Below are 14438 nucleotides of genomic sequence, written 5' to 3' on the forward strand. Positions count from 1 at the left end.
CTTTAGCCCATTGTATGTGCTTTCTTCCTTTGTTGAATATTAATTGACTATAAAGATTTATTTCTGGGCTCTCTATTCTGCTCCATTGATCTATATGTCTGTTTTTATACCAGTACCATGCTGTTCTGATTACTATGGCCTTGTAGTATAGTTTGATATTAAGTAGCATGAGTCTTCCAACTTTGTTCTTCTTTCTCAAGGTCACTGTTGCTATGCAGATCACAGTATCTTCTTTCTCAGGAATTTTTTGGTTCCACATAAATTTTTGAAATACTTGTTCTAGTTCTGTAGAACATTGGAATATTGATAGGAATTGCACTGAATCTATAGATTGCTTTGTGTAGTATGGACATTTTAATGATGTTAATTCTTCCCACCCATGAACACAGTATATGCTTCCATTGATTTGTATCTTCTTCAATTTCCTTCTTCAGTGTTTTATAATTTTCTGAGTACAGGTCTTTTACATCCTTGGTTAGGTTTATTCCTAGGTATTTTATTCTTTTTGAAGCATTGTAAATGGGATTGCTTCTTTAATTTCCCTTTCTGTTAGTTTGTTATTGGCATATAAATATGCAACTGGTTTCTGGATATTAATTTTGAATCCTGCTACTTTGTTGAATTCATTTATCAGTCCTAGTAGTTTCTTGGTGACATCTTTGGGGTTCTCTATGAATAGTATCATGTCATCTGCAAACAAAGACAGTTTCACTACTTCCTTTCCAATTTTGACACCTTTTATTTATTACTGTCTGATTGCTGTGGCTAGGACTTCGAGTACTATGTTGAGTAAGAGAGGTGAAAGCAGATACCCCTGTGTTGTTCCCGATCTTAAGGGGAACGCTTGTAGTTTTTGCCTGTTGAGTATGATGCTGGCAGTGGGATGGTCACATATGGCCTTTATTACATGTAGGTATGTTCCCTCTATTCCCACTTTGCTGAGAGTTTTTAATCATAAGTGGGTGCTGGATTTTATCAGATGCTTTTTATGCATCTATTGATATGATCATATGGTTTTTATCCTTAATTTTGTTTATGTGGTGAATCACATTTATTGATTTGTAAATGTTGTACCGACCTTACATTACTGGAATAAATCCCACTTAATCATGGTGTATGATCTTTTTGATGCACTGCTGTAATTGATTTGTATTTTGTTGAGGATTTTAGCATCTGTGTTTATCAGGGATATTGTCCCATACTTTTCTTTCTTTGTAGTGTCTTTATCTGGCTTTGGAATTAAGATAATGCTGGCCTCATAAAATGAAATTGGAAGGCTTCCCTCCTCCTGAATTTTTTGAAATAATTTGAGGAGGGGAGGTGTTGGTTCTTCTTGGAATGTTTGGTAAAATTCACCTGTGATGCCATCCAGTCCAGGGCTTTTGTTTGTTGGAAGTTTTTTTGATTATTGCTTCAATTGCACTAGGTGTAATCTGTCTATTCAGATTCTCTGATTCTTACTGATTTAGTTTTGGAAGACTGTACATTTCTAAGAATTTATCCATTTCATCCAGTTTGGGGGTATACAGTTGTTCATAATATTTTCTTACCATCTTCTGTGTTTCCTTGGTGTCAGTTGTTATTTCTCCTCTTTCATTTCTGATTTTATTTATTTGGGTCCTCTCTCTTTTTTTCTTGATAAGCCTGGGTAAGGGTTCCTCAATCTTGGTTGTCTTTTCAAAGAACCAGCTCTTGGATTTATTGATCTTTAGTATCTCTCTTTTTTTTAGACCTATTTTGTTTATTTCTGCTCTGATCTTTATAATTTCCTTCCTTCTGTTCACATTGGGCTTTGTTGTTCCTTTTCAAGGTCCTTTAAATGTAAAGTTAGATTGTTTATCTGAGCTTTTTCTTATTTGTTTGAGAAAACAAAACAAGAAAATGACTGTAATGCTACAAATTTCCCTCTTAGGATCGCTTTCCCTGTGACCCACAGATTTGGAATTGTTGTGTTCTCATTTTCACTTGTTTCGAGGTATCTTTTGATTTCTCCCTTGACCTCATTGTTGACCCATTTATTGTTTAATAATCTTATTTAGCTTCCGTGTCTCTGCATTTTTTTTTTTCAGTGTTGTTCTTGTGATTGACTTCCAGCATCATTGCACTGTGGTCAGAGAAGATGCTTGATGTGACTTCAATCTTATTTATTGAGACTTGTTTTGGGTCCTAAAGTGTGGTCTATCCTAGAACACGTTCCACGTGCACTTGAATGCATGTGTATTCGCTGCTTTGGGGTGAAATGCTCTGAAGATATCAATTAAATCCACTGATCCAGGGTGTCATTAAGACCACTGTCTCCTTGCTGATTTTCTGTCTGGAAGCTCTATCCATTGAAGTCTAAGGGGTGTTAAAGTCCCTAATCATGACTGTATTTCTGTCGATCACTCTTTATGTCCATTGAAATTTGCTTCACATATTTAGGTGCTCCTATGTCAGGTGTGTAAATGTGTACTAGGGTTATATCCTCTTGTTGGATTGTTCCCTTTACCATTATGTCATGTCCTTCTTTGTTTCTTACTATAGCCTTGGTTTTAAAGTCTATTTTGTCAAAGGTATTACTATCCCAGCTTTTTTTCCTTTCCATTTTCATGAAATATCTTTTTCCATCCTTTTACTTTTCATCTGTGTGTATTTTTTGACCTCATGTGGGTCTCTTGGAGGCAGCATATACATGCGTCTTGTTTTCTTATCCATTCAGCTACCTTATGTCTTTTGGTTGGAGCATTTAAACCATTTACATTTAAAATGATTATTTATAGATACATATTTAGTGCCATTTTATTGTTAGACTATTTTCCTCAGTTTTTTTTTCTTTCTCTTCTTCTTCTTCCTTCTTCTTAAATCAAGCCTTTTAACGTTTTTGCAGTACTTGCTTGGTGTTAACAAACTCCTTTAGCTTTAGCTTTTTCTTGTCTGGGAAGCTCCTTATTTCTCCTTTGATTATAAATGATAGCCTTGCTGGGTAATGTAGCCTTGGTTGTAGATCCTTGCTTTTCATCACCTTGAATATTTCATGTCACTCCCTTCTGGCCTGAAATGTTTCTGTTGAGAAATCAGATGACAGTCTAATTGGTGCTCCCTTGTAGGTAACTACCTGCATTTCTTTGTGACTTTTAGAGTTCTTTCTTGTCTTTAAGCCTTGCCATTTTAATTGTGAGGTGTCTGGGTGTAGGTCTCTTTGGGTCCAACTAGGTGGGACTCTCTGAGCTTCCTGGACTTGTGTGCCTTTTTCCTTCACCAGATTAAGGAAGTTTTTGTTCATTATTTCTTCAAATAGGTTCTTGATCCCTTGCTCACTCTCTTCTTCTTCTGGTATTCCCATGATGCAGATGTTGGTACACTTCATGTTGTCCAAAATGTTTCTTAGGCTCCCCTCATTTTTAAAAAATTCTTTATTCCCCTGGCTGGTGTGGCTCAGTGGTCTATTGCCGTAGAGCTATCAGCGATCTACAGCATGTGGACCCCTCTGCTGAGTCTGAGTGTGTGAAGAAAGAACCAGGCTGTGCACCAAGGCTGACTTTTACCAGCACCAAGCCCAGGGGTAAGTCAGCTGAAGCCTCAGAGCTCCCAGCGATCTGCCTCTGCCTGCAGGCTTTCTGAAAGGTTAAAGAATGAAAGTCTTCCGGCTGCACTACCCAGCAACAGGGTCTAAGCACCACAGGGTGGGGCAGAGTAATTCCTTCAGGCATGGCTATCGCTTCCCCTCAGGCTGATGCCATTTGGAGAGGAGTGCTCTGCCTGGGAAAGATGGCTTCAGTGGTATGAGGAATGACCCAGCACAGGGATCCTGGCAGCTGTTCCCGCAGCTCCCTTCCTGAGGCCCCCAGACTCTCCTCAAGCATCTCTAGTCCACTCCGCCCTCTTTCTGCTGGAGCCCAGGGGAAGTGGTTAGAAATGGAACTCTTGTGTGTTGGCCTTTTAAGAGGCTCTCTGCATCTCCAGTCTTCTCTCCCTGGTGGACAGAAACCCCACTGCCTTTCACAGTCATATGTTATTAGGGTTCCTTTCCCAGTTCTGGTGCTGTAGGCTGGGTAGCCCAGCTTGGGGTTAGACCCCACACTTCTCTGGGGGAGTCCCCCGGCCACTGAAATATCCCTCTAGGACTATAGTGGCTGCCCACAGGAGCCCAGCCAGCCCTCTCACACCTCTTCCCCACTCCCTACCAGTCTCCTTGTGATGATGTGGCTTCTTCCATCTGTCTGTGGTTATCAGTCTTCTCCCCAGCTAGTGTTCAGCTGGTTATTCAGGATGATTTTTCTATAATTTAGTTGTAATTCCAGTTTTGTCCTGGGAGGAAGTTAGTGTAGCTTCCACTTACTCCTCTTCTACCTTTGGTCTCTCTCTCATCATTTTCTCTTTAATGTATAGATACAGCCCTGGCGGTTGTGACTTAGTGGTTGGAGCGCCATGAGGCAACCGAAAAATGTCAGGTTCTATTAATGGTCAGGACATGCACCTAGGTTGCAGATTTGGTCCCAGGTCTCAGGGCACATATGACCCCTGGTCTAGGCATGTGCTGGCACAACCAGTCGATGCTTCTCTCTCACATTGGTGTTTCTCCCTCTTCCTCTCTCCCTTCTTCTCTCTCTAAAAGCAATGAAAAAAAAATGTCCTGGGGTGGGGATTAAAAAGATATACATACAAGTAAAGGTCCCTTTCATCAGACAGTGTGCCAATTATGGGCTTCCTACCTCTCAGCTCCCTAGTCACCCTTTCCCCCCCTGCTCTGTGAAAATGAATGTGGGTCCTTTAAATATTTTCCCTTTGCCAGCTGGAACAATACTAAACTCTGTCAGAAGGGGGCGCAGGAGGACAGCGTTTTGCCTTCTAGTTTGGGTGTGTTGGAGCAGCTAAGTAGCCCTAGAGCCCAGGGCCCGGAGTTGCAGCTTCTCCAGCACTCTCTGTGTAGACTAGAACAAGGCAGCCAGCAGCAGCCAGCAGCAACCAGCCCCGGCAGCTTACCCCTCTCCCCCAGCACACTTGGATAATTTTGTAGCTCAATCCTTCCCCACGTACAGCTTTCCCTAGCACCCTTTAGAACTGGTTCCCAACAAATGTGACCAGCGCAATGCCACATCAACATCTCTCCCACCTAGCAGGCCACAGCCACGCGCTCTCAATGAGATCTGGACCTCAGACCTGTAAGTGGTGGTGCTGCCGAACAGCAGTTGGGGTCCCGCTGCCCACTGCCACCCTCTAGGCAAAATTGAACAGGCAGAAGTTTGGTGATAAAGGAAAGGAGTCTTTATTCAAGAGCTTCACAACTTTGGAATAACAGCTTTCCACATACATTAGTCACATAAGCCTATCAGTTAAGGCCAAACACTTAATACCTGAATTCTCCTATCATTCCCTGTTCATTTTTATCTTATTTCTATAGGGTTAATTTACAAACTAAAACAACATAAGATACAAAAGTTACACAATTTGGAAGAATGGCAGGCTTTTGCCTCACAGCTCCTCCCGTCTAGATCACCCAAAGAACAACCCTGCCACCCTCTGCCAGGCCAGCCCGTTCCAGAGTTCCCTCCCATCCAAAATGCCATCTGTTGGGAAATGCAGGCAGCTGCCTCATGATCATCCAGGCATCCTGGAGGAAGAGAGCCTGAGAACCAGAGCCAGACCTTTTATTTCAAATCTTCTAGCCCATAATTCCATGTGCTCTGGAGGCATTCAGTTTCTCAGCCAATCCCGTCCTAGACTGTTGCCTCCTCCTATGGCCCCTCCCTTTTCCTCCCAGTGATCTGGTCAGATCTCTCTGTATCAGTGGGGGGCAGGGAGGGGAGAAGGGAGTTCCATCTCAGCTAATTGTAGCAGCTATTCCCTACATTTGCTTTTTCTACATTCTCTAGTGTTCTCTTCTAAATAGCCAATGCCTCATTATTTCAGTCACATGTTATAGCTATTAATTCTTCACACTCAGCTATCCCTGCTAAATTACTGTGTGGTTTCTTTCTCCTGATTGGACCCAAGCAGAAAAAGATACCAGCCAAGGTCCCATGATGTGTTATATGCTTGAACTTCTCATCTCGGAAGTGCCAGAGAGATGGTTCAGATCTAGAGGAGCTGTCTGCACGGAAGGGGACCCCCTTCAGACACCTCTGAGAGATAAGTTGTGACTGATGATTTTGCCAACTGGAATCTCTGGCAAACACAGGCAGCCTTTACTCAGACGCACCCCTAGGGACTTGGGATTTGTGGCTTCCCTGATGGGACCCCCGCAGGAACGCCCCTTTTGTAAAGCAGCTACTGGCTTGCTCTCAGGCTCAGGTTGAAACTGCACACCTGACTGCTGGAGGCCTGTGACTCTGCAGCCTGATGCTCCTCCCGCTTGGGGTGGGTGAGCTCAGACTCAATGACTAACATGGTGGGAAGGGCTCAATGAGCCTCGCTGGGAAGTGGAGTTCAGCCAGCTTGGCCCACCCCAGGGGCATCTTAGCTTTCCATGAAGAAATTGGTCACCAGCCCTCTGGGGGAAAGTTTAGCCCCCACTTCACCACTGAAGCAAGGCTACTGGCTCTGTAGGACCCTCATCTCCCAGAGGGGCACAGTCGGGGTATTAATAAAAAAATATTCACGCCATTAATTTAATCAACTGAATAGGAGGGAGAGAGGCCCCACCCACTGGACATTGTTGGAAATACCAGAGCCCCAACTTCTTACTCTGAAACTAGCAATTAAACTAGAACTAAGCACTTATCTTGTCTTCAGGATAATCAAATAGCCCTTATTGAACAGAGAAACTTATTTACAGAGGAATTCCAGCTAACTAGTGTGTAAGGAGGTCACTTGCCACCTCTAATGAAATAACTGAGTCATGCAGCAGTCACCAGAGGATGATACACTTGACGGAGCTGAGGAGCTGCAGCGGCGATCTGGCCGTCGCCACCCAGACCTCTGGCCACCCTCAGCACCGCTAAGAATAGAACCAGCCACTAGGTGCCGCCTGGTGTGCTGCGATGTGAAAAACGCGGCACCAACTGCAACACGTTCTTGCCAAAAGAACAAGAAAAGGTTACACCTGAATCTAATCACGTGTCTAAGGTGAACTAGAGTAAATAAAGGGATTAAAGAAGGAAGTCAAATATAGCCACAACAAAATGAAGAAGAAACAAATCAGAATGTGAGACATTCTATGGGACAGCTGATCTCTGGATTCTGGAACAAATCAGCCACGAAGAGAGGGGGAGGCAGGAGGACAGGCTGGAACAGATTTACCCTCTTGCCTGAAACAACAACAAAAACCAGACAGCATGTAAGAAACAGTGGTTCCCAACATATTAAACATCAGGCCATAAAACACGTGATCCAGAGAGACAGGAAACAAAACAGGTGAGCCCCACACCTGACTCAGCTTGCTTCCTGCATGCAGTTTCCAGGCCGTAGACAAGGAGGGGAACCCAGGAGAGGAACCCAGGAGGGGCCCAGCAGCTCCGTGAGGTGGAGAGATGGAGTTCCGAGGAGCGGCAAGGCAGCCAGAGTGTGGAAGAGAGAGCTGCAGAGAGAGACCTCTGGGGATCTGTCCACACAGGCCCTCGCTTGAGTGTTTAGCTGACTAATGATGAGCACATGCATGTCAGAAAACTAGCCCAGGTCAGGAAAAGAACCACCCCAAAGGATCAGAACGATCTCTGGAGCTCACACAGAGCTGGCAATAGTGCTTATTCCCACCAGCTAGAGAGAAAAACAATTCACTGGTCGTTGGCAAGGATTCGAAAGAGTCTTCGCTCAGTGATGGGACAGAAGTAGTCCTGGAGCAACTGTTGTTCTGCTCCTGCCTAACCACAGTTAAAAACAAGACCTAAAAGGGTAAAAGTGTTCTCAGTAGTTAATGTGTCCCAGAACAAAGCTGAGAAATATATATAAAATACGAAAATATCTAGCACTCAACAGGGTAAAATTGACAATGCCTGGCAATCCATCAAATACATAGAAACAGAAATTTTTAAAAAATACATTTTACTATAGAATCAAAAATATAAAATACTTAGGGAAAAATCTGATATGAGATGTGAAAGACCTGGTATCTGAAAGCTACAAAACATCGCTAAGAGAAATTAAAGAAAACCTAAATAAATGATGAGATATATAGTAAGTCCTCACTGAACGTCATTGACAGGTACCAGGAAGCCAATTTTACCATAAGCTAATTGATACAAACAAGAGTCAAGTTCCTTAGGCATCTCATCACTGCTATAACAAATACCCATTGAATGAAAGGCTGCCATACAAGGACTTGCTGTAACATGTTCATGAATTAGGAATGATGGTATTAAGATGTCACTTCTCGCCTAATCTATTGTTCAACTCAATCTCAATCAACTTCCCAGCAGGCTTCCTTGTAGAACTTGAAAAGCTTACTCTAAATTTCATACTGAAATGCAAAAGCCCCAGAATAGTCAACGTAACTGAAAAACAGAGAGAACTTACACTACCCGACTTCGAGACTTCTTATAAACTAAAGTAACGTAGACAGCGCAGTGTCGGTTACATCAAGTTAGACAAACAGATCAACGGAACCAACCAGAATCCAGAACCAGGTCAACAAATATAGGGTCTGTTAATATTCACACAGGTCTTAAAAAATTCAGAGGATAAAGCATAGTCTTTTCAACAAACGGTGCTGGAACAATTGTTTATCTCTATGTAAAACAATAAAATCGATCCACACCTCTTACCATGTACAAAAGTAAAGTCAAAATGTACCATGTAAAACCTAACTTAAGAAACTTTTAGAAGAAAATGTAAGAGAAAACCTTTTCCTTGTATACAACACCAAAAGCTTGACAGATTAAAAAAAATAGTGATCCATTATATTTTACTGAAATTAAAACATTCTGTTCTTTGTAAGATGTTATGTGAATAATTAAATACAACCTACTGAATGATAAAACACATTTGCGAAGCAAATATCAGATGAAGGACTTACATCCAGTTCTACAAAATGCAGGTCTTGAAACTCAGTAAGAAAACAACCAAAATAATAAAAAAGTGCACAAAAGATCTGAACACAGTTTATCAAAGAAGACATACTGATGGCAAATAAGTACAAGAGAATTTGCCCAAAATGATCAGTCATTAGTGTAAATTCAGATCACAAAACGCCACTAACACTTATTGTAATGGCTATTTTTTTGCATTCAGTGGTTTCTTTTGTTAACTGTGACACCTGTCATTCCACAGCCTGTGCTTCCATCTCCAGACACGAAGTGAAGGAGGTCTCGCAGCAAATGTCGGGCTAATGTAAGCCTTAAAGAATAAAATAGCAATCAAACGCTGTACTGTGTTAATGGCTTAAATGTAAAAGATTGATATACCAAGTATTGCTGAGGATGCGGAGGAACTGGAATTCTAATACACTGCTGGTGGGAATGTAAAATAGTACCCTTACTTGAGAAAATAATTTGGTAGTTTCCTAAAAAGTTAAACAGAGGTCTGACATAAGATCCAGCCATTCAGTTAGGTATTTATATAAGTGACATGAAAGACTATGTCCTTGCAAAGATTTGTACATGAGTTCTCATAGCAATTTCATTCATAGTAGCTCAGAAGGGAATATAACTCTCTGTCTAGCGATAGGGGAATGGATAAACAAATTCTGGTATTTCTCCACATCAGAGTACTACCTAACAGTAAGAAGAAATGAGTGGTTGATACATGCAACATCATGACTGAGTCTCAAAATAATTATACCACTAATGCAAAACTCTAGACAATGCAAACCGTAGTGTTAGAAAGCAGATCAGTGGTTTCCTGCCAATGGGGGTGGGGTGGTTGGGGGGGCAGGACGGAGACATTAGAAAGCAGCACAAAGAAAGCTTTAGGAGTAATATAAATGCTCATCATCTTATTTGTGGTGATGGCTTCATGGGTAATATGTATGTCTAACAGAAAATTGTACACTTTAAGGATATGCAGTTTTTTCTATTCAACTACCTCTTGATGTAGCTGTTTAAACAAGTTACCATTTACTATTCCTTAGAAGAAAATTTTAAAAGATTAACAGTAGCCCTGACTGGTGTGGCTCAGTTGGTAGGGTGTCGTCACGCAAAGGTCGCGGGTTCAACTCCCAGTTAGGGCATATGCCTGGGTTGCAGGTTCTGTCCCCGGTTGGGGCACATGTGAGAGGCAACCGATCGGTGTTTCTCACATCGCTCTTTCTCTCTCTCTCTTTCTCCCTCCTTTCACCTCTCTCTAAAAATAAATAAATAAAATCTTTAAAATATTGTAAAAAGATTAATAGTATGTGGTAATAGCAAGGGTGTAGAAGGAGGAACATTATCTTGTTTATGGTATATGAACAGGCAATGGCATCTTGGAGGGTGATTTGTCCACGTCCTTTCAGAATTAACAGACTAGTATAAAAAGCGCTGGAAGGGTAGGGGCCTCTGGAAAGTTGGCTGCCTAAATGTGTCCTTGACACCCTCCTTCTCCCAACTACTCCTTTTGAGTCTCCAAATTTCCACAGTTTACTGAAGAGACTTGAACTGTGAAAAGGCCTCAGGATGTGCCAGGGTTGGGTGGAAAAGGGCTCTGTCACCAAGAGCCTGAACCAGCAGGGGACAGTGCTGGATGGACTCCTAAACAGCGGCTCTTGGAAGGAGCTTGGCTTGTGGAGATCCACAGATTTAAGGGGGAAAGATTCCTGACTTTTCTCAGGATTCTCTGGTCTTGTCTCTGGATGCTGAAGACCTGCAGAGAAGGAGAATAGCTGGGCTGCATCCTCCCTAATTCCAAGGCTCCGAAGCCCTTAGCCTTTGCAGCTAGGAAGAGTAGCAGCAAATAAGCTTCCATATCTTATCAGCGATTGGCCGAATTGCCAGAGGGAATGAAGCTACCCCACCTCCTGCAATTTATAGGACTGTTGCTTAAGGTATTTCAGTAGCTGAATCTGAGCCCTTAGGGATGAATAGTCACAAATAAGCAAAAGGAAACACCATGGATGCAGCAGCTAGAGAGAGGAAGGAGTAACAGAGCAAGTGAAGCATGCAACTCCTCCTGAAAGAGAGCTACTTCTGAAGAGCACAGATGTTAAGCATGTATCTTCGAAGTTTCGCATCTTTCCCCTCATGTTTTGAGATTATTTTTCACTTTATCTCATGGCCACAGGTATGTGCTTCAGCAACGAATAACCTCTCCTTCAGTGCATCTACTGGTGTGTCTTTTAATTTTTTTTTTATCTTCACCCAAGGACATTTTTTCTCCATCGCTTTTAGAAAAAGAAGAAGGGAGAGAGAGAGACATCAATGTGAGAAACATGGATCAGTTGCCTCTTGTAGGCACCCTGCCCAGTGATCAAACCTGCACCTGAGGCATGTGCCCTAACTGGGAATCGAACCTGCAGCCTTTCTATTACAGGACAACACTCCAACCAACTGAGCTACACTGGCCAGGGCCATCTATGGTATCTTTTATTTTTTTTTAATTTTATTATTTTTTAAAGATTTTATGTGTTTTACTTTTAGAGAGGTGGGATGGGGGTGAGAAAGAGAGGGAGAGAAACATGTAAAAGATACATCGTTTGGTTGACTCTCACACGCCCCCTACTGGAGGTCCTGGCCTGCAACCCAGGCATGTGCCCTGACTGGGAATCGAACCAGCGACCTTTTGATTCACAGGCTGGTGCTCAAGCCACTGAGCCACACCAGCCAGGGCTATGATATCTTTTAAAGGAATGATTATTTTAATTGATGGATTTCACAACATTTTCAGTGAAGGATAACACGTACATAAAAATGAACAGACCATAAATGTCTAACTCAAACATTTTTGCAAGACACACCCATTGCACCACCACCCCAGTCGAGATGTAGAAAGTTGCTGGCACCACACGAGCCTCCTTCATCAACTTCCCAGAAATGACTCTCCCGCGCACAGTCCCTGTGCAGACTGTCATCACTGCCACTTCGTTTTGCTTTTTTTTTTTTTAACTTATGTGCAGAGACAGGCGTTCCAGGAGGAGAAAAGAAAACCAACAGCGGGGCAACAACGTAAGAGGTGAAGAGCAAGGCCGGTGAAGACCTAGACGCAGCAGTATCCGGGTCCAGTCCCTGAACTCCAAGGATGAAGACAGAACTCAAAGGCCTTCAGACTGAAACATAAGAAACTTACAAAAATATTTGAAATTACGTTGACTGCCTCGTTTGCCCTCACTTGAGGCTAAGAGACAATTTGATAGTGTTTGTGAAATGCTGCTAGAAAGGGGTGGAATCCCATTTCCAACCAAAGCATCATTCATTCAGATAACAACCGAAACACATACGCAAACATACTCGGTTTCAGAGACTAGAATACTCACAGTTTATGTGATGAACATACTAGATAATCTAGTTGCAATAAACGACAAATGAATTTAGAAATCAAGTTTAAGATGGAGAAATATGAAGTGGAGAGGAAATACTTTTGAGCTATTACTCTGGTGATATATGGTTAAATCCAAATGGTTGATGATACATAGTGTGGGTTTCTAGAATTCTGTATAAATACTAAATAAGGAATCTTGTAATAGAAAAGGCCTTCTGCAAAGTCAATTGGCTGGATGTAAAAATATCCAATTGTTTTACCTAAACCTGACAGTTTGGGAAAGGCTGAGACCCCCAGCAAGCAAACCTGTCTAAAAATCTTACCTGACATGAGTAAAATGAAGGGCGATAAAAGTAAGAAAGGATGAAAGGAAGGTCACAAAGTTAGTTCTGCCCTTAGGCTCCCTCTGGAGGGTCCCCTGCCAGGGCACCCATGTCTTAGAGGATGGGACTTTCTTCCCTCCAGAGCCGCATTCGTGGGAAGGAGTGGAGGGTTTACGTGACTGGCGCCAGGGGAAGCGGGGAGGAGCTGTCACGTCCACCAGCTTCTGGACCATGCTCTGGGCTCCTGGGACTCAGAACAGCCGTCCAAACAGTCCGGAGCCAACTCCCAGGGTGCGAATGTGCTTCTTTCCGAGCCTGTTCTCCAGGGGATGAGCGCACACAGCAGCGCCCATCGTGTACAAGGTTCAGCTGCGTGTGTGTGTGTGTGTGTGTGTGTGTGTGTGTTGGGGAAGGCTGGTGCAGCTTGCATGTATGTGCTGGTGTGTCCACTCCCGTAAGCATGACGTTCTGTGTCCTTGTGGGAACAGAGCCAGACTGGGAAGGAAAGCGGCGGGGGTGCGCTGTGGGTCCATGCCCTGGGCCACGCCCGAGTGACCCTCCAGGCACTGTCACTTTCCAGAGCAAATCTCCAAGTATGAGGATTCTAAATTTGAGCCTGGTGTTCCAGGGCATTATGGAGATGTATCTGTCATAGCAGAAGGATAGTTAGCTTATCAGTTTGATTTATAACTTGCACATATGTAGACAAATAGTATGGGGGCCTCCCTTTGTATTCTTGCCCCGGGCTCTGTAAATATCAGGGCCGCACGTTATATGACAAATGATGAACCACGAGTTCAGAGAAGAAAAAGATCGCTGTGGGCTAGTGCGACAACTCACTGCAAGTCATGGTATCTTAGGCCAGAGGACGCAGGTGAGACAGGCCAACTAAAACATCTTGGATACAGATTCCTGGGTGCAGGTAGAGGAAACCTTTTCTCTAGTACAATGCTATTATTTAACGAGAGAAAGCCCAGGGAGATTTGGCAGATAGTAACAAAGCTGTGCCTGACCCCACATCTCCTGGCTGCCAGCTCCCCCACTAGCTTCAGCTGGCCTGGGATTCAGTAGCTTTGGAAAACAGGGGCAAGGGGCAAGTTCAAGGAGGGGCAGAGAGGAGACCAGAGCTTCAGAAACTTTTCTAACTGGACACAAATGAATGCCTCTCTTTCTACGTCTGGAAACCCAGCTGGAAGTAGCCACCTTTAAAATCTCATACCTGATCTTTAAAGGTAATGTGAATTAAAGTATATATTCCATTTGTTAACGAAGCTTTGGAATTGGACTGAGGGTAGAACTCAGGTGTTGCTTCTTAACTGGTGACTTTGGGCAAGTTATTAACTTTTGAACCCCAGTTTCCACATATGGGAGTAAAATGGGAGTAATAGTACCAGGGTCGGAGTGAAGAGTAAATAGTATAACGTACATCAAGCGTGCCCAGTGCTTAGTATCAGTGGCTGATTAGCTGTCCCCGGCATGCGTGGAAACAGAAATTTTCTAATGATGTGGTCACTCGTGGTGTAACAGTGGAAATTGTATCTGTGGGAAAGTGTAACCCACCCCCCCGCGGCCATTCTTTTGACGTTGTTTCTGTCAGTGCTGACCCTGCCTAATACGTGGCTGGTAGATGAACAGCATGTTTGTGTAAGAATCCTAGGAACTAACTTCAAAAGATATAGACTCCGACCCTCAGGCATCCCGGCTCCAGGAGATTTGCTGACCTTCGACGTGGAGGCAGGGTGACAAGAAGGCAGGATGACGGGAAGCGAGGATGACTAACCAGGATGATGCACACCGCTCCGTCACTAGCCT

This window comes from Desmodus rotundus, chromosome 13 (genome assembly GCF_022682495.2).
Source record: "Desmodus rotundus isolate HL8 chromosome 13, HLdesRot8A.1, whole genome shotgun sequence".
Lineage (NCBI taxonomy): Eukaryota > Metazoa > Chordata > Mammalia > Chiroptera > Phyllostomidae > Desmodus > Desmodus rotundus.